The sequence below is a fragment of the Panthera pardus genome, unplaced genomic scaffold, assembly GCF_024362965.1.
Source record: "Panthera pardus isolate Hobbes unplaced genomic scaffold, ASM2436296v1 HiC_scaffold_26, whole genome shotgun sequence".
Classification (NCBI taxonomy): Eukaryota; Metazoa; Chordata; class Mammalia; order Carnivora; family Felidae; genus Panthera; species Panthera pardus.
In genome coordinates, this window is record NW_026526832.1 from 21,754,544 (window position 1) to 21,775,347 (window position 20,804).

Genomic DNA, 20,804 nt, shown 5'->3' on the forward strand with positions numbered 1-20,804 from the left:
TTTGAAAGGACGTCAATTTTTTTAAATGTGCATAACCACTAATTCCATAAGTATGTTCTCAAACATGTGCAAAAACAAGTACAGACTTGGATGCCTACCAAAACAAAGCTCACAACAGCAAGAAACTCAGTATCTAAATGTCCATCAAAAGAGAGAAAGATGGCTAAATTACAGCATATACATCTAATTAATGTTATACAGCATTTTATGCAAAGATAAAATGGCTCCTTCGTATTCTGAAATTAAAAAAAAATTCCCATGCCATTAAGTTTAGAAAGTCTACAACAATTCAAAAAGTATGATCCTAGGGAAGAAACCAGGACAGATGCCAAAGGGGGTCTGAATTAGTCAGAATTCTTTCAGTTCCAAGAGACAAAAACCTGATTCAAACTAGCACGAGCAGTTAGGCAACTCATTTAACTGGGATTAATGAGTTTAGCTCATTTAACTGGGAAATATAGGGTGGATCTAAATTAAGGTTCAAGAGGATCCAGAGCCTCCAGTGAGTCCCCATGCTCGTGCATGTGAGAATGTGTGTGATTATGCTTTGGGAGTGTGTGTGAGAGACAGAGTCCGTCTCAGTCAGCTCTGCTTCACCCTGTACGTTGGCTTCACCCTTCCCTACAGTGGACAGGCCTCCTTCATGCGGCCAGACACACTCTATCTCACTTCGGCGGACTCCAAGGGAATGAATGAGCCTGTCCCTTGTCCAACATCCATTTTTCAACCTGAAGGAAAGGCTCTGAACCTGTACTGGTCATAGAGCCATTCTGCAGCAATCACTATGTCCAAAGAAACTATGACAGATCAGATCCAGCCTAGGTCACATGCCCATCCCCTGGCCACTGGGAAAAATACTGTGACCTGAAATGGCAGGGGGTGGGGGGTTGGGGGGAATGTGGGGAGAGACAAGACAGCCTAAATTAACAGCTGCCATATAATTCATTACAGAGACTTTTGCCTTTTAACTCCACATACTTCCATTTCTTTGAATTTGTTGTTAGAATACAGTCAGGATTTACATATGTGATTTATTGTTTAATTTAAAAGAGAATACTATTAAAATGCAGTCATAAAGAAGGCCTAAAGTCAAAAAAGTTCAAGGTTGATGACTTTAAGAATAAAACTGGGAGGAAAATCGGCCTCATGTACAAATAAGAAACCGGGCTTCCTACTCCTGCATACTTGGCCAACATTTTAACTACCACCCAGTAGTCCTTCTCAAACCAAGCATTAGAAAATGAACGAAAAACAGAGAAAACAGATTTTAACTACTCAGCAGTATGTTGATAAGAGGGAGGGAAAACACCTCCAGGGACTCTAAGGAGAAACTTTATGAAATCCTCAGACAGCAAGAGGCTGCCAAAAGTGTCAGAAAGCCCTTTCTTTATGCCTTTTCTCACTTTTCCCACCCTACAATATTACCAGCCAAACAGTATATGTAGAATAGAAAAGCTCAGGATCAGTTTTACTTAAACTAAATCACTTTCCACCTGTTTCAAATATCTACTCTAAAGATGGTAGCAAACCATCTAAACTAAAACAATTTATATCACCTACCCCTAAAGTAGAGACATTATTAAAATTTCTCCTTTAATTGTCCCAAGGTCGACCATTCAACACTACAAGCTCTTTTCACAAATTAATTTAGTAATAAAAATCCCATTTAGACTGACACACAAAACAATTCCTTTTTCCTTCAATGACTCCAAGCAAGGCCTACCAATTCTGGTATTCATTCACCTCTCTAAAGAAAGCCAATTCTGCAAGGATAAGGCAAAGACATTTATTGCTCACGAAATATCTCTTGCACACATTTCCTAGCCCCTTAAGTAGCTGTCCCATGACTACTTCTGACCAATGGATTACATAAGAAGTGATGAGGGTCACTGCAGGGTCAAAGGCACAGTAACCAAAGAGGTTCCATGTTCCTGATAGCGCATCAAACATACTTTATTATTTTAAATACAGAACCCTTTTTCATGTTCCAGGAGACTATCCTATAGGCATCATTCCAGATCCTACAAATCTAATTCAAATTCTACTTCCACCAAGAAGCCTACTCAGACCACACATATCATCATTAATGTGCTACGTATGTATACTGTGGATAAAGTACTATGGAAACACTGTGGTACTGACATATAACTAGTAATAAATGCTCTACCCTCTATAATTTACAAAGTGGTTGCTGCAATAGTACCCATGTAAAAACAGAAATAAGTATACATGATAATAAATAAATTTCAAGTGAGTGCTAAAAATAGTAAGTGCCACAGGAGTTTCCTCACATCTCAGTTAGCAACTAACTAGTTTGTTATATACTCCCATATGATACCTTTTCTATTATTTTTTAATTTTTAATTAAATTATGAATTAATCAAATGATGAGGCACCTGGGTGTTCAGTTGGTTGAACATCTGACTCTTGGTTTCAGTTCAGGTCATGATCTCACCATTCGTGAGTTTGAGCCCCACATGGGACTCTGTGCTGACGGTGCAGAGCCTGCTTGGGATTTCTCTCTAACTCTCTCTCTCTCTCTGCCCCTCCCCAGCTTGCTCTCTCTGTCTCTCTCTCTCTCTCAAAATAAATAAGTAAACATAAAGCAAATGAGACTTTTTTATGGGGATTACGATCTTCTTGAAGGGCAGGAAGCCTAAGATACAATAATTTTGCCACTCCCCATATTACCATTCAAACAAGTACTCAATAAAAATATATATTTTAGTGAGAAGAATAGGCTGAGAAATCAAAACAGAAGTATAGGAATCCCCAAGACATCAGTACTTTATGTCTCCAACAGGGCAAAAGAAACACAAGTTTTTCTGTTATCCATGGCAGGTAGAACTCTACACTGGAGAACATGACTCACCAGGCTATGCCAGACTTTTGTACATAGCCATGACAGCCAGCTTCTTATCCTGTAGGACCACATGCTCTCCAGCCAATATTTGATTTCCAAATCAATTTCCCAAATACCCTGAAACCAGTAGAGAGAAGCCCTAGATAATATGTTCGAGTATCCCAGGCACACATTAAAAAAAAAAAAAAAAAAAAAAGGTCTGTTTCTCTAAGTACATTAATAAGCAGCATTATGGTTTAATCAATATGATTTGTCAAATATTTTATTATCTATGTGTGTAAGACATTGCAGAGGACAAAATATAAATCATAAGCCCCTTCTGCCATTCTCATACCCTACCTAATTTGGGAGATAGGACACGTGAAAACAAAAAATTCCACACAGTACAAGGCAGTAAAGTGTCAAATGAATAATAAGGAAAATATATATGAAAAGAGTTCATAAAAGGAAGAGATCACTTTCAAATTTCATATTCTAAACAATTAACAAGCAAGGTGGAATCTGAGCTGAGCTTTTAAGGATAGGTAGAATTTCAAGAAGTACAGAGTAGGATAATGGAGAACATTCCAGGGAAAAGAATATGTAAAGGAGTGGAAACAGAGAAGCCTAAGGAATGTTTAAGGGACAGTAAACTGACAATTGATTTCAGTTTACTAGGGGAGAATAGTGGGAAATGAGACCAGAAATCCAGGTTGGTGCCAGACACTGGAAAGCTTTAAATGTCAAGCTAAGTAACAATTTCATCTTGACAGTAATGAGGAGCCATTGAAGGTTTTTAAGCAAACAACACAATGAAAATAAAAATTAGGATGATCTCTGCAAAACAAAATTTAGGACACACTTAAGAAGGAACTCACTGGGGGCAGCGAGACCACCTTGGATAACATGGCAATAATTAGGCCTAAATTAGAACAATGACAGTGAGGGAAAAAAAGGAACAGATCTAAGCAGCTGATAAAACTTGGAAAGTGTTTTTAGCATATGTCAAATCAGACCCTAAGGACTCTAGAAAGCTGAGATTCAAATGCTAGAAAGAAAGAGTTTAAAAACACAGCAACTGTGAATTCTAGCCTACCCAGCAGGGTCTCCCCACACTTAAATTGATACCGGGCTCTTCCATACGTATATGCATTCCCATCTCCACACCCCTACAAAAGGTCCACTCTTTTTTATTGGGGTTTAGGGGAACAGAGGTGGGAAATGATATATAAGAGCCGCAAAGTGATGAAGGCCAGGTAGTTGTGCAACAAACAGAACTCAAACATCTGTAAAGGCCAAAGGCAATGCAATCACATCTATTGCAAAATGGAAAAACAGACTGCAAATCCAGTCATACTGCAGGCTTGAGTAATGACATCAGATATATCCATTAAACTTGGCAAGAAGGTGAGACTAGATGAATGGAGTTTTTGAGGTCCCAGTCCTTAACAACAGAGGTTCTTAACCTTTGCGGAGGTCATGAACCCTTTTGGGAATTTGGTAAAAGCTATAGAACCCCTCTCCAGAGAAATGCACAGACTCACAAAATTTTGCATACAATTTCAGAGTATTAGAGATTCTAAATCCATGAATTCCAAGCTTTCTTAGTTAAGAACCCTTGCTAGAAAACACTGATAACTACTTTTTATCATATACCCCACAGTTTAATAAAAGTTTTTGAATAGGGAACCACATATGTATATTTATAATTTATATACAGTGCACACCAGACCAATAAATTATGTACCTCGTGAAGCACACACAAAAATGGAAATTTAACAGAATGACATTTGTTATAATAAACAATTCTAAAGCATTTATCTTACTTACTGATGACACAGTTTTCTGCTATTCCTAATAAACACTATTATTAATACCACTATTTTTGCTGAGAGTAATGTGATTGAGTGTGGTTTGTTATTTTTTTAATTTTGCTTTCATATTTTTGTAATATGGCAACTTCAAGTCTGGTTCTAAATTTCAGTTCATTTTTATAATAAATCACTATTTTATTTGTTTTTAACGGCTATCATAGCCAAAAGATTTATTTCACAAAGATGGATAAAACCATCTTGCTGCACTGAATAAAACATGATATAATATTCAATCTTCAATCCCATTCACCATTTATGCAAAGGTTTTTGCTAAAGTTCAGCTAGTGCACTTCCATACTTCCTGATGACAATCAGTTGTTCTTCCTAATAAACCAAACAGTATTGCTTTTTTATATTTTTGGCAGATGAGCACAAAACCACTAAAACATGTAATTTTAGGGTGTCTAGGTGGTTCAATTGGTTAAGCGTCCGACTTTAGCTCAGGTCATGATCTCGCTGTTGGTGGGCTCGAGCCCCAAATCGGGCTCTGTGCTGACCCATCAGAGCCTGGAGCCTGTTTCAGATTCTGTGTCTCCCTCTCTCTCTGCCCCTCCCCCCACTCACACCCTGTCTCTCCCCCTCTCTCTCTCTTTCAAAAATAAATAAACATTAAAAAAAATTTTTTTAAACACCTACTTTTACAAGGTTTTAAAACAGGTTAGAAAATTTTGTTTCCAAGTTCAAATGTACATATAAAAATACTCTTAAAGTTACACACATCATTTTTAGCAATTAAACCCAATAATGATGAAAATAGTTCCAAATATTCATTTTCAATAACCTCTGTCATAACATTGAATTTTATTTTGTTCTGAATGGTAGTTAATTTTTGAGTCACTGTTATGAACTCACCATCGTCCCAAAGGGACAGATAAAGTGTGTTTATTTTTCATACATATCTGCTAGGCAGCATACTACTCACAGCCACTTGTCACAGAAAATGTCAGCAAATTTGGAACATCTGTGTTTTTGTGAAAGAAAAATGAGTAAGTCATCTTTAAGTCAGACAATTCTTAAGACCTTTGCCTTAAGATGGCCAGTTAACCTCTATGAAATATTGTACAAAAGATGGACTCCCTACTGCAATACCAAGTATGTTAAGAGTCTACTATTTAAAATAACAAATTTGAGGGGAACCTGGGCGGCTCTGTCCATTAGGCATCTGACTTTGGCTTAGGTCACAATCTCACGGTTTGTGAGTTTGAGCCCCACATCAGGCTCTGCGTGGACAGCTCAGAGCCTGGAGCCTGCTTCGGATTCTGTGTCTGCCTCTCTCTCTGCCCCTCCCCTGCTCATGCTCTGTCTCTCTCTTTCAAAAATAAATAAATATTTAAAAAAAAAATTTTTTTAATACAAATTTGAAAATCCATTTACCCAGGCCCCCATAAACTGTAAAACATCACAACAGACTGAAAGAAATTTCCTTAGAGACCTCTAATATTTCTCCTATTTCCCAGATAATTTTATGTAAACTCTACCATAGAGACCATTGTTCTAAATGTGCCTACACTCTCGTGGGTCAAAGTGCTCTATCAGTGCCCTCCAACCAATTTCCCTTGCATGCTATCGAAGTTTAAGAGAATTATCTTTAAAGGTACTCTAATTATATTGTCTCCATCTCTGAATTACTACCAGTTTGGCAAAAGACACAACCACAGCACATTCTGTGACACCAGTTGTCTTCAACACTGTTCCCTCAGTGTTATGTTGGCTAGCAGTTCAGTCAAATAATAGACAGGGCTAGAACAAGGTCCAAGACTCTTCATGACATATCCTGCCTTAAATCCTTTTTGGAACATGGCAGGGCATAAATAAATCAGTAAAATAAATCATGAACTATATTGAGAGCCAGGGACTTTCAACTTACATGACCAACCTCACTTTTACAGCGAAATATACTTATATTTATACAAGGAGATGACATTTTTACACTTAAAAAACAAGTCCGCTGCATAAATGCCAAATGATAATACACTGTTTAAAAAAAACAGCTACTGCTTTAAAAAAAAAAAAAAAGTATAAGCCAGTGAAAAAGATTTTGTACTAACTTCTATCAAAAAAACACATAATCTGTTCTCAAATATACATAAAAATGAGTGAATAAGTTCCCAGTGTGGTAAGCCTTACATATGGAATCATTTCAAAAACTATGAAAATATAAAATTTGGGGTGTAAAACCTGCCAAAAAAAATCTATGTAAATTTGGAAAACTGACATTTCTCATAGATCTCATCCAGATCTACATACTTCACTGTTCCCCACCACCTCCCTCCATTAAAATCCTGCAATATCTTGCTACTGCACCTACAGCATCTGGTTCCCACCTCCTACATCAGCTGGTGCCACACTCCTCCTTGCACTTTCCCCCTTCACTGCTCCTAAGTAATTCCAAGCTTTTCCGTCCTTTCATCTTTGCTATTTAATCTTCCTTACTAGAGTGCTCTCCTCACCCTCACTCATATACAAATCATCCCTTGCCTTCAATGTTCTGGGCCACCCTAAGCCCTCCATGAAACCTATCCTGATCACTCTCAAATGAGAGTAACTGCTCCCTCTCCTGAATCCTCAAAGCACTATTTCATACCTCTCTCATAGCACTCATCACATTCAATCAGCATTATAGGTATTTGTGTGTTCGTCTTATCACCTCTTTTAGGGCATAATCTCCTTAAGAACAGGATCTGTGTCTTATTTAACTTCCCTATCTTTTAACAACACAGCACCTTGAACAAAGCAGGTACTTCTATAACTACATCTTGAATGAATGATTGAGTGGATACTTAGAAATTCAATTACAGACTTCCTGTACCCCCTGGAATGGAGAGGGAGGCACGAGACTTTGCAGAACAAGTAACTTTCCCCTAGGTTCCTCCAAACGAACTCACCAAAGTAAAGCCAGTATTACACACACAGGTGCTTTCAAAAAGCAAGGACATTTCATCCTTCAACTATCTGGTCAAATAGAGTATGATATCTTTATATACACACATATACACTCACATAGAATATCTTCCATTGAGCAATAATCAAATCTATGCTTGATAGTAAAAGCATGTAAATATTTTAACCATACAGGCAAACTAAAAATTTAAGATGTAATATATTAAAGCTATCAGAATAAGATCAACCATTCAAAGTACAAGTGGAAACAGAATGACCAAGCAATTTATTTCAAATGGAAAAAACAAGAACAAAAACAAAAAAAACCCTGAGCTTTAGCTATTTAAATGCTAACGAAACTTGAGAGGCAGAATTTTATTGCTAAGAATCCAAAACCAACCATTCAAAGATAAGCTTACCTAGACAGAAGCACCAAAGAATCAACATTACTAAAGTACAAAGGTGAGATCAGAAACAGCATGAAAATCTTAAAGTGACACTGTCATTAAGTAACCGGTATATATGGGCTCCTGGGTCATCAGAAAGCAATGAGATCGCAGGAGTCTCCACTGCACATGTAAGGAACAGAGAAAACCCAGAAAGGAAAAGAAGGCTACGATGTGCCCGACTGTGGCTAACATGTTAGAGACAAGCCACTTGCAAGGTATGCCTGTGATTTCAAGTCAGAAGACCCTGAACTCAAATGTCATCCCTAATACCTACGAGTTGTGAATCTTACATCAACCACTTAACCACCCTGAGCCTTGTTTCCTCGTTTATAAAATGTAACCTGTAGAATCAACCTGAGTACAGTGTGTCTAGGAGGTGGCACTCAATAAGTATTTGCTGGCTCTAAATGGAGGGCCATACAAGAAAAGCAGACCTTTCTCTCCAGGTTCTTTTGCAGTTTTTGAGAAAGCAGTCTTAAGTAATTCTGATACTTTATGGCAATATTCGGCAGTCAATATTTGGCCAAAAAAATAAAAATACTCCTTTCCTCCTAGCTTACACATTACCTAAAAGCTTACTAAAATTCTTAAATTTAAAATCTCTTTGTAATAACCTTCAAATACTAAAAAACAAACAAAATAAAACAAAATCTCTCATAAAGAAGCCTGGAAGCCAAATACCTGACCTAAGTAAAACCACTAAGTACATGAGCCAGGAAAACTACTCTATTTGCCTGTCTTAGTCTTCTCATCTGCAATATTAAGGAGGTTGTGGAGAACTTACTATTAAGGCCCCTTTACTCTAAATGGTGTGGTTTATGCCATCTCAAGGACTTTCCAACCTACTTAAGAAAAACAATTCAATGTACAATTTAAAAAATTATTTCTTTCTTTCAAAAAGGAGGAAAAGAATACAAAATTTATTACATAGAAAAAACTGAGCAATTGATGTTAAGGGAGTTATAAAAACAAGCTTTCTAGAGAACATACCGACTCTGACCCTGTTCTTGAAGGTCAAGAGATAAAAAGGAAAGGAAACACAATTTAAATAAAGAAAATGATATCTACAGGTAATTATAACACTTTCTTCACTCGTGTAGCACTTTACAGTTTACAAAGATTTCTGTTCATGCCATCTGCAGCAAATTTTCTGGAATGAGAAATTCAAGAACAGTTTAAATTATTTGCATTTGATAAATTTGTCCACAGAAAAGTCTCTGCTACAAACAATAACATCAAAAAGCATTCTGGAAAGGAATTTTTTAAGCATTTCTGTGTAGGATGAATTAGGCAAATGCACACAGGCAAACAGCTATAAACCTACAAATCACAGAATCTAACACAAGGAAAAAATGTGAAATTGGGCCAATATGCTGTTTTAATGATAAAGAAACTCAGGCCCACAGAGTCGATGTGACTCTCATCACTCCATGTGCAAAATGACAGGAGGACCAGATTGAAGAACCAGAAATAAAGGGGGAAATCCAAGAAATTGCAGAGGAAAGAATCAGAATTTGGTGATGGACTAGATAGTGATGTGTTTAGGCTATATTAGCGTAAGAAAGCATTATTAAAGTCTTTGTGGCAATCATTATTCCAGACATATTTTGTTATTTAATAAGTTAATTGAAAGATCACAACAATATGAGGGTAAGTACCTTATTCCAGTTTTACACATGAAAACCTGAGATTTAGTGTGGTTACATAACAAGCCCAAGGCTACATCTACTAAGTATCTGGAAGAGCCAGGACATCATCCCGTCTGAAGTCAAACTTATATTTCCAAAAGAAGCCTAAAACTTGCCTCAAAAGTATAAGCTAAAAGGACAAAATTCAAGTATTGCTTTGGAAATGGTGACTACCCCAGTGTTACCAGAATTCTGGTCCTGTTAACAGGTGTATTTTACCTCTGTGCTTGCACCTAATCTGTCACCAATGGTCAAGTCCTGGATGTCTTCATAAAGCTAAACTTCCCAGCTCTCCACACTAAACCATCCATGGGAGAGAGCAGATCAAAATATATCTAAGATGAGGGTGACTGGAGGGCGATTAATTTCAAATCTTACAAAACTCAAGTGACTATAGCTTCTGTTTTGGCATAAGCTATTTACCTTCAAAATATGATAACTATACTAAGCTTTCCTAAAAGCCTGTCACTTCAAGAAGCCTCAAAAATACTGTTGCAGATGGGGGTATGGGGGAGGAAGCATGGAGACAACAACCCACTCTACTTGCACCTCTGAATTGGATTTATATGTTGGTGTCAGTGTTTTGTAATAATTTCTCTTCTTCAACCACATATCCTGCAGAAATATAAAATAACTATTTCTCTGTATTCCAAGTATCTATAATCCAAATACTGTACGCCCATTAAGCATTGTCCAGAACGACAGAAAAATCCCTGCACCTCCTTAAACTAAGCATGCAAGCACAGTACCCAGTTGCCTCTAGGCCATTTTATGACCTCGGTCCCCACATGTTGACAGAAAGGCACAAAGTCTAAAATATAAAAGAATGGAGAAGAAAGGCTTGAAATGACTAGACTTTAGGTAAGAAAAGAGGTCAGAGGCCACAGGGCCCATTCTCAATGACCAATGGCCAAGGCTAAACTAGTGGTAAACCAGGGAAAGAAGCAACAAAGAAGTCCTTTGCGAAGGTCTAGTCTGCCCCAATGGGTAGGAAAGTTACACATGGTGGGGAGAAATTTGTATGGCTCTGCAGCCCAGACTCTATTCAAGTCCTGGATCGCGTGAATTTTCACCCAGTCCCACACTCCCGTCTGTGCCTGATACTTGCAGGAAATGTAAAAAGGAGACCACCACATGGTTTTGGCCCTCTGCCAGGAAAGCAATTGATGGCCCTCTGAGAATTCTTGCGATTATCATATGTAGAAGGAAAAAACCACCACCAAGATAATAATGTGCATCCTGGGGATCTCCTCCCATGCCCCAAGACTTAGAGATAGTGTGCGCTTATACTGACCGGCAGTACTTGCCCTAAAAGGAAAGCTATGTTAGGCCATAGGGTTTAAGGTCAACTAAGTCCAAAAGACACGCCACATAACATCAAACAATGTGGAGCCCTTGGAGGATAACGCAGAAAAGACAAACTAAAGTAAGCAACAGGAGTATCTAAGAAAAGGTACATAAAATTGATGACAACAGAGGAGAGCTGAAATGTCTTCGAAAAACAATTAGAAATCACATTGTAATACACAATAAAACAGAGAAAAGATTTTTAAGGAATGTCCAATATCCTCTCCCCCACACTCCACCTTTCAGCATCTCTAACCCTCATCACTTACTCAACATTTAGTCCTGGTGAAGACCAATCATTGGATTTGCAGGATCAAGAGTACATGCTACGAACATTCCGTCCTGAGAACATCTTTAAATTTTGAGGCTTGTTTACCACCCTTCCCTATAGAGTAAAAGCATGAAGTGTTGCCAATGCTTTCATAATATATACCAGTTAGCACCATAGCAACCCAATCCTCTGCCCACCAAAAGATTAACACATACACACAAAACAGGAAATTCAACAAAAATTAAATTTGACCCTAGACTCCCTCAACAGTTAAATGTCTTAAGTAGTAGCAGTATCTTTATATCACACCCACTTCATGCTACCCTTACGGCTTCCTGGCATAAGCAAATTCTTGGGATTATACAAACTGCTGCTTCTGTTTCCAGCCCAGATTTCTAGAAATGAAACCCTAGAATTGAGGGAGAAAGAAAAACAAATGTTGGCAGAAAGAGGGAGGAAAATGCATTGTCTATATAATCCCAGTGTAAGTGGGACAATCACCATTAGTTCCATCAAGCCCTTTTTTTCAATAAAACCACTTACCCAAAAATGCAGAATCTAAAACACTCCCTTGGCTTAAACCACACAAAAAGCAATTTAATAGACACAATCCTACAGATTTTCTCAGAAAGAAATGAGGAAGAGATTAACTAAAAACTATGTCAAATTCCAGTTTTGCCCCTCAAAATTCAAACTTCCCTGTGACTTAAATAAATGCAACAAATAAGCAGTGGGAACATGTCTACAAAAATCAAACCAAACACCTGTTCTTATAAGCAACACCCCTCCATTTTCTCTCCAAACCATGTACTTCCCTATTCAGGCCCCCTTTTTGATCCACTGTTCCCAAAGCATGAAGTGCAAATAACAAATGGAGGGACAACATTTTAGAACCTAGTTCACAGAACCAAATTAGACCTTTCCACAAAGGACAGGCGATAAAATGGAAACACTTCCCAACTGCATCTAGTTTATGACAAGTAGTTCAAGGAATGCCCATTTATTAAGATGAATCAAACCCCACTGCTACCTTTCACCCAAAACTATTTCTAGTTCAAGAGCCAAGAGACCTAAGCAAATACTTTCTTTTCACATTATTCTCAACATGAAGAAATCTGACCCCCTTCCTACTACATCATAGCTTCTGTGAAACAAGCTGAGAGAGAGGCCCCTTTGGCCAACTTTTTTTTTTTTTTTTTTTTTTTTTGAGCCTAACCTCCAACCAATTCCAGAAGAAGAGACAAACCTCAAACCAATTTAACCCTTGATATCCATCCCTTCAACAGAACAGTAAGCTTCACCGCAGCAATGTTTGACACAGACACTTGAAGATTTCTTAATCACCCAAGTGTAAGCCTCAGCCCTCACAAATCATCGCCACAGAGATTACTCTTGGCATCAACAGAGGGTGCTGGGACTGCAATTCACTCAAGAACCCTTCATTCACCATCACCATACTCGACATTAAAAATTCGCCCTCTCAAAAGAAAAAAATGTCACCTTCTCCACAAGGACACCTGCCTCTTCAACGCCTCTACAGTGAATGAGGAGAGCCAACCACGAAAGGCTAAAAGACCTTCCAGCTTAAAGTTTTCCTCCCCACCAAACTCTGCAGCCACAGCACCGTGGACTGTCCTTGTCACATACACAGGCATTATTGTCAAAGCCTCCGTCTCTCTCTAACATCGTCAGCCGAGGCTGTGTCTAGACCATGAGGGTGACTGCTTTAGAAAGAAGCAAAACAAACAAAACAAAACCCACAGCTGGGTAGTAAGGACTAGGGACCCTGGTGTCCGGTTTCTCCGGTTCTCTTCCGAGAGACCAGAGGGCGGCTCGAGTTCTGCTGCTGACCATTAACTAGTCCCACCTCCCGATCGTCCAGTCAACACGTCGGCTCCCCCTCGTAGGTCCTTTCAGCAAACTCCTAGCAAGGGGACCAACCCCTAGCCCTACAGGAAAATTCACTTATCCATCCACTTTCTACCTCCGAAATCCCTCGCCAAGAGGCGGAAAAAGCGAGTGCGCCGGGGTAAACAGAAGCGCCGTCGAAGGCTGCGCTTACGGAAAGGCACGCCATGGTCATCCCCATTTCGCAGTCCCGGCAAGCGAGACTCGGAGAGGTTGCCCGGCTTGCCAAGGTCACCGCGCGCGCCGGGGCCGAGGGGCGCCCGCGCCGACTTCCGGCTCCCCCTCTCGGCGGCGGGGAGCGCCGGAGGGCTGGGGGCGCCGCTCCCCACGCCGGGCCGGCGGCCGCGAGCCTCGCGCACCCTCCGCGGATGCTCGCCCAGTCGGCGCTAACTAGGGCAACTGGGAAAAGGGGCCGCGAAGTCGCTGCTGCAGCAATTTCCTCCGCGGGCGCAGCCCCCAGCTGGCGCCCGTGACAGCTGCGACCTCCGCCCCCTCCAGCCGCGCGAGGCCGAGGGAGAACTCGGGGAAAGTGGGAGGGGGACGGAACCGAGAGAAAGGAGAGCGGGGGGCGGAGGGGCGCCAGCTGCTCCCCGCCCCCTAGGGCCTCGGCGGCCGCGCGGCTCGTGACAGCTGCACCCACCGGGAGGCTCGGCGCCCGCCGCCCGCCACTCACCTGCCGCCGCCGCCGCCGCCGCCTCTGGGCCGCGCTGACGGGCGCCGCGCTCGCCGGGACCGAGGCGGCGCCGCCGCGGCCTCCGCCGCTCCGCGGGCCGAGAGCCCGCCGCCGCCGCCGCTGCCGCCGCCGCCGCCGCGGCTCTCCGGCCCCCTCCTCCGGAGCAGGGGTCCCCCCGCAGGGGGATGCAGAAAGAACCCCGCGCAGGGTCCGCTCGAGGGAGCAGCAGGGAACAGGGCGGCCGAGGAGCTCGAGGCCGCGGTCCAGCCGTCTGAGGGGAGGGCTTGGCGGATCGCGTCAGACTCCCGCTCGCCCGGCCTGAAGAACAGGCATTTCAGCCGCTCTCCGCGGCCGCCATGTTCTCCTCCTCCTCGGCCGCCGCCGCCGCTGCCGCCGCCGCCGCCACCGCCCCCCGCTCGCGGCCCCGCCCCCTCCGCGCCCCGCCCCGCCCCGCCCCGCCCCGCCCCGCTCCGCTCGCTCCCCGCCGCCCCGCCCGCCGCGCTGCCCCTGCGCGCTCCGGCCCGGCCGGGCCCAGGCGACCCGGTGCCCGCGAGCTCCGACGGCGCGCCCGGGCAGCGCACTTTCAGCCCGCCCCGCCGCCGCGGAGTGAGGAGCAGTCCCGCGCCCTCTGCCGGCCGGCCGCCCGAGGGAGGGCTGCCGCGGTCCCGCCCCGGCCCGCGTCCTAACGAAGTGTGGGAAAGGAGGCCCCAACTCTTCCCCTCCCCTCGGGGCGTTCCTCCGACTGCTGCCGGGAAGCCTCCTCGAGCCCCAGGGTGCTTTCAGCTAGGCCGCCCGGCCTGCACCCTCCCGCTGCCCTTCTCTTTCGGGGAAGATGGTGCAGCGGCGAGAGGCCCTGCACACCCAGGAGGAGTCGGTTCTGGGCCTGGCCCTCCACTAATCTCTGAATTACTTTGGGCGAGACACATCCCGCGGGCCTCTTTTTTTATTCTGTAAAACTGGGAGGTGGTTGCCTAGATGATTTCACAGGCTGTTAGACAAGGGAAAAGAAAGATCATCTGCCCCCTTCGTTTTACAGATGAAAAGCTCTGACTGACACGTCTGGCTCTGCAATTCTATGAATTACCCAAAATGTCTGTCATTGACAGAGCTTTCCCCTCAAGGGGGCCCACACCTTTCTTCTTTTCTACCCGCTTTTTTTTTTTTTTTAATTCTATAATGGAAGTACTACTTCCAAAAGTGGAGGGTTCCTTGTCATTGGAGGAATCAAACAACTGCTGAACAGGCTTTCTGAGCCGTGATGGCCTTATCTGGGAAGCATCCCTCATTCCAAAGTCTGGCAATGTAATATGTATCTTTCTCCCCGGGATGTCCTAAGGATGAATGAGTCACTGGCTGCGGAAGTGCTTTGTACTGCATACATCTATCCTTTCCTCCACTCTTATTCCCAATTAGCTGTTTTCACCTGCCTCAATCCTGTCCTGCTGCTGCTATCTCGCAACGTTATCTGCTGTTTCTCTTCCAGTGTTTTCTGTCCTAGAGCAACCTCTGTAAATCCTTAAGCCCTTCTCACCCCTTCTCCTAACTGAAACCTGACTGCCTTGAAAACACCATCCTCCCTGACATCTCTCTGGGGCAGTGGGCAACTGCTTCCAGAGGCAGGTACTCCATCCTACCATTATTCCCTGCCACACCCGTGACCATGCATCTTCTGCCCTGTCTTGGTCATAAAGCAACCTTTCGCTCACACCCCTCATTCACTCATATATCCATTCATTTACTTTCATTCAACTGATTCTTGTCGAAGACCTGTCACTGACGCCCTAGGTGCACTTCATTAGATCTTGCCCTCACCTGATTTACCAGGACCTCCAGCCACCGGCAGGGTCTCCATCCCCAATAATAGCTGAAAATACGCAGCGCCATACATCTCCACGGTTCACCCTATTGTCCCCTTCTGTAGGATCTGTCTCTCCATCTAGTCCAGTCCAGACTGTGTGAAGGTGGAGCCTCTTGTACAGGTGATCCTGTCTTCTGTTGGGGCTACCCTCTAGTCCCTGCTGTTTGCCAAATCTAGTGCACGCTTTAGTCCTCCCACTATGGGCCTTTCTACAGTGCTGAATGGACACTGCAAACTCCTTTTTCAAACTCTCCTCTCCTCCTGTGTCTTCTACATCATTCTCCTTTCCTTCTATCTCCTTTCTGATGTTTCCTTTACTAGCACTTTTCTTGGCTGCTCCTTTTTTATCAAGGCATAAAATGTTTCTATCTTCAAGATTTTATTTTTTCCCTCCTTTCCTGTCGCTTAGATTGACTTCATTTGTTTCCACCACTTCAATTGTTAATAATTCCCGCATCTCCTTCTTCCAGCCACCCCACCCATACACACGTTCTGCAGCTCAGTGTCTTAATTAACTTTATTTTTTTAAGACATTGTCTCTTTTTGTGAGTTTACTTGTTTATTTTGAGAAAGAAAGTGTTCAAGCGCAGGAGGGGCAGGAAGAGAAAGAGAGAGAGAGAGAAGGCGAGAGAGAATCCCAAGCAGGCTTCTCACTGTCAGCAGAGAGCCCACTCGAGGTTCAGTCTCATGAACCATGAGATCATGACCTGAGCCGAAATCAAGAGTCGGATGTTTAACCAACTAAGCCACCCAGGTGCCCCAAGAACTCTTTTTTTTAGAGTTATACTCTTTCTTAAGACCCTTTGACTTTTTTCTTCTTCCTCTGCAAATCATAATCATTTGCCAAAACAGTTAAACCCACTGTTTTCTTTTTTTTTATTGTGCTAAAATACATATTACATAAAATTTACCATCTTAGCCATTTTTAAGTGTACAGTTCTGTGGTATTAAATACATCCACATTGTTGTGCAGCCATTACCACCACCCATCCCCATAATTCTTTTTATCTTGTAAAATTGAAACCCTATACCTATTAAACAATAACTCCCCATGCTTCTCTCCTCCCCCAGCTTCTGAACCGCTGTTCTACTTTTTATCTCTATGATTTTGCTTACTGTAAGCACTTCATATAAGGCAATCATATAATATTTGCCTTTTTGTGTCTGATTTATTTTTCTTAGCATAATGTCCTTAAGGTTTATCCATGTTGTACCATATTGCAGAATTTCCTCCCTTTTGAAGCCTGAATAATATTCCACATTTTGCTTATCCATTTATCCATTGATGGACACTTGAGTTGCTTCCACATTTAAGCTATTGTGAATAATGCTTCAATGAACGTGGGTGTACAAATATCTCTGAGATCCTGCTTTCAATTCTTTTGTGCATATACCCAGAAGTGGAATTGCTGGGTCATATGGTAATTCTATTTTTATTTTATTTATTTATTTAAAGATATTGTAAACGTCTGATTTCCCACTTTTTCTTTTTTTAAGTTTACTTGTTTATTTTGAGAGAGAGAGAAACAGTGGGAGGGACAGAGAGAGAGGGAAAGAGAGAGAATCCCAAGCCAACTCCGCATTGTTAGCTCGGAGCCCAATGCGGGGCTCAAACTCATGAGCCGAGCTGTAAGATCATGATCTGAGCCAAAGTCAACAGTTGGACACTTAAAAGACTAAGCCACTCAGGTGCCCTGGTAATTCTATTTTTAATTTTTTTAAATTATTTTAATGTTTATTTATTTTTGAGAGAGAGAGAGACAGACCATGAACAGGGGAGGGGCAGAGAGAGAGGGAGACACAGAATGTGAAGCAGCACAGAGCTCGATGCGGGGGCTCGATGTGGGGCTTGAACCCACAAACCATGAGATCATGACCTGAGCTGAAGTCGGATGCTTAACGGACTGAGCCACCCAGGTGCCCCTCTATTTTTAATTTTTTTAGGAGCCTCCATACTGTTTTCAACTGTGGCTGTACCATTTTACATTCCCACCAATAATGCACAAGCATTCCAATTCTCCACATCCTTGCCAACACTTGGTTTTTCTGGGTTTTGGCCGGGGTGGGGGGGGGGGGGGGCGGGGAAGAGGGGGGAGGGAATGGGGGCAGGGGGGGAAGGGATGGGGGGGCAGGGATGGGGGGGGGAGTTGTTATTGTTGTTTTTAATAATAGCCATCCTAATGGGTGTGAGGTGGTATTTCATTGTAGTTTTGATTTGCATTTCCCTAATGATTAGTCATGCAGAGCATCTTTTCAGGAGCTTACAACCCACTTTTATTTCTCCCAGTTGGTCATCTCTTCTCAGGTCATTTTCAATACCTCTCTGGCTCCTTCTACTTTTCCTAAATGGACCCACTTCTTTAATTCCAACTAACCCCTGAGGAACCATTAATACAGAGGCAAAAGATTATAGTTAGATTTACTTCCTGAACCCCACAACAGCCTCTTGGAAATCCATTTACTTTAGCCACCGATGAAAGTTCCTTTACTCCCAAGTAACAATGCCAATCAACAAGTTAGAATGACTACAATTAAATGAAAGTGCTTTTAAGAAATTTTTTAAATGAAAATGTAAGACATTTAATTTGTTAGCTAAGATTGATCTGATTTTAGACCAGGTCCTATTGACCTAGGTCCAGGATTTATAACATACTCCAGGATCTGTAATATACCTGTTAAATTTTCTCCAGAGCAACATAGATATCCAGTTCTGTAAAACATCTGGCTAACGCACACAAAATCACTCCAGTTGCTGAAACAAGAACTGATCTAACTTTGACATTTCTTTTCTTCAAATAGTTTTTATTTTTGTAATAATGAAACAAATTCATAAAATATTCCAACAATAAAGAAAAGTACAAAGAAGTGTAAAAAAAAACAAAAAAACAAAAAAACTCTATTGAGCCTTTCCACACATTGACTGTATATTTGCACCTATAAACACAGTAAGGTACTCAATTTTACATAATAGAATCACATTATAAATTCTCATCGATAATAAGGCATCTTTTACTATACAATATGTTTTCGTTATTAAAATGGCTGAACACTGAAAACTCATTCATTGTACGTCTTTTTAGCCATTTAGTTAACCAATCCCTTACTGAAAAACGTGTACATTGTTTCTGGGTTTTTTGTTTATGCGTTTAGTTTTTAAATAATGCTATAATTTGAATGCATGCTTCTGTGCCAATTTGAAAATTATTTTCTTAGGTTAAATTCCAAGATTAATTGCTAGCTCCAATTGCTGGCTTAAGTTTAAGTTTATTTATTTATTTATTTATTTATTTATTTATTTATTTATTTATTTTTGAGAGAGAGAAAACGCAAGCAGGGAAGGGGCAGAGAGAAAGGGAGAAAGAAAATCCCAAGCAGGCTCCTCACTGTCAGCGCAAAACCAGAAGTGGAGCTCGAACTCACGAACCATGAGATCGTGAGCTGAGCCGAAATCAAGAGTCGGACACTTAACCAACTGAGCCACCCAGGCACCCCCGGCTTAATTTTTTCCACTACACATTTGCCAAACTGACCTTCAGGAAAATTGCTGCACTCTACAATTCTACCTATAGTGCGTGCCTGCCACTCCCCCACAAAATAAATTTTGTTGGTGTTCCTTTGAATAGTCTTTAATTTCCACATTTGCTTGAAGTATAGACATTAAGACTATGTTTAGAGTTAGGCAGACCCGGGTTTGAAATGGCTCTGCCACTTCCTGTGTGACCTTGAACAAACCACTTTAAACACCTCCAGGCCTCAGTGTCCTCATTTGTAAAACAGGATGCTAGCCAACAATTATTGCAAAGATCAAATGAAATAATGTATGCAAAGCACCCGGTATAGTGTTCAGCTTGAGGATTGCCCATGAGAAAGTAAAAGTTAGGGCAAACTAAGAAGGTAAAAATCTTCCCCGCCATTCATCAGGCTGGAAGAACAGGCACAGATAAAGCCAGCTGCACAGTTAACAGGATGCAGTGTCCCCTGAGGACAGACTGCAGCTGGAAAGTGTCATAATAGCTGCCTTCTTCAAGTGACTACTTTCCTGCTCACTGAGAAACTTTGTTCTCTACAATCACAGATATCAGAAACTGTGGCGTTTGTAGTTATGTCAATAAGAATGAAGCATCCATCCCTTGCCTGGAGAGTCTAAGTCCTTTTTGACAGAGGCATAGTCTTGATTTACAACCCAGGCATAGAGTTTTAGATAAGGAGGTTTCTGGCCAAACATTCTACACCTATCTTAACTTTAGCATTTCCAAAGCAACAGGATTCTAGGTCTACTTTGCAGTCCAAACTGGATGTTGACCCCTTCATACACAGTCATGCTTTAGTCTGAGCCTATCAAAATGCTGCTTTATTTAAACTATATCTAAACTCTGCTCAAAGTTAGTATATTCTAAATGTGGCATTTTTTTTAATGTTTATTTATTTATTTATTTATTTTTGAAAGAGTGAGAGAGTGGGGGGAGGGCAAAGAGACAGGGAGAGAGAGAATCCCAAGCCGGCTCTGCACCACCAGCAGAGCCCAACGCAGGGCTTGATCTCAAACCATGAGATCATGACTTGAGCCAAAAATCAAGAGTTGGATTCTCAACTGACTGAGGCAGCCAGGCACCCCTTTAACATGTGTATTAAGTAGAAGTAGGTACTATATAAACATAGGGTTTCATCTGGAACATCTTATAAATTTCTTTTTAACAATTTAAAAATATCATTTATTAAATTAGCTATCATTAGGCAAATTGAATGGTTTTGTTCCCCAAGCGATAGTGATTTTTTAACATTTTAATTCCAATGTAGTTAACATACAGTGTTATATTATTTTCAGGTGTACAACGTAGTGATTCAACAATTCTGTACATTAGTCAGTGCTCATCAGGATAAGTGTACTCTTTAATCTCCTTCACCTCTTTTACCCATATGCCTCCCCTCTGGTAATCATCCATTTATGCTTTATGATTAAGAGTCTTTTGTTTGCTTGTCTCTTTCCTCTGTTCATTTGTTTTCTTTTTAAAAA

At 41.7% G+C, this 20,804-nt stretch overlaps 1 protein-coding gene across 2 annotated transcripts in view; it reads right to left on the minus strand.

Moving 5' to 3' along the window:
• Positions 1–13,494, minus strand: part of NCOA1 (nuclear receptor coactivator 1) — a 239,359-nt gene extending 225,865 nt beyond the window's left edge. Inside the window, exon 1 of one of the 2 annotated variants that reach the window (XM_053891092.1) lies at positions 13,414–13,494. The gene's annotated coding sequence lies outside the window, so the exon portion shown is untranslated. Of the gene's footprint in view, positions 1–11,349; positions 11,472–13,413 lie in introns of those variants that run through there. The other variant, XM_053891091.1, reaches the window with a different exon arrangement.
• Between the last annotated feature and the right edge of the window lie 7,310 nt (positions 13,495–20,804).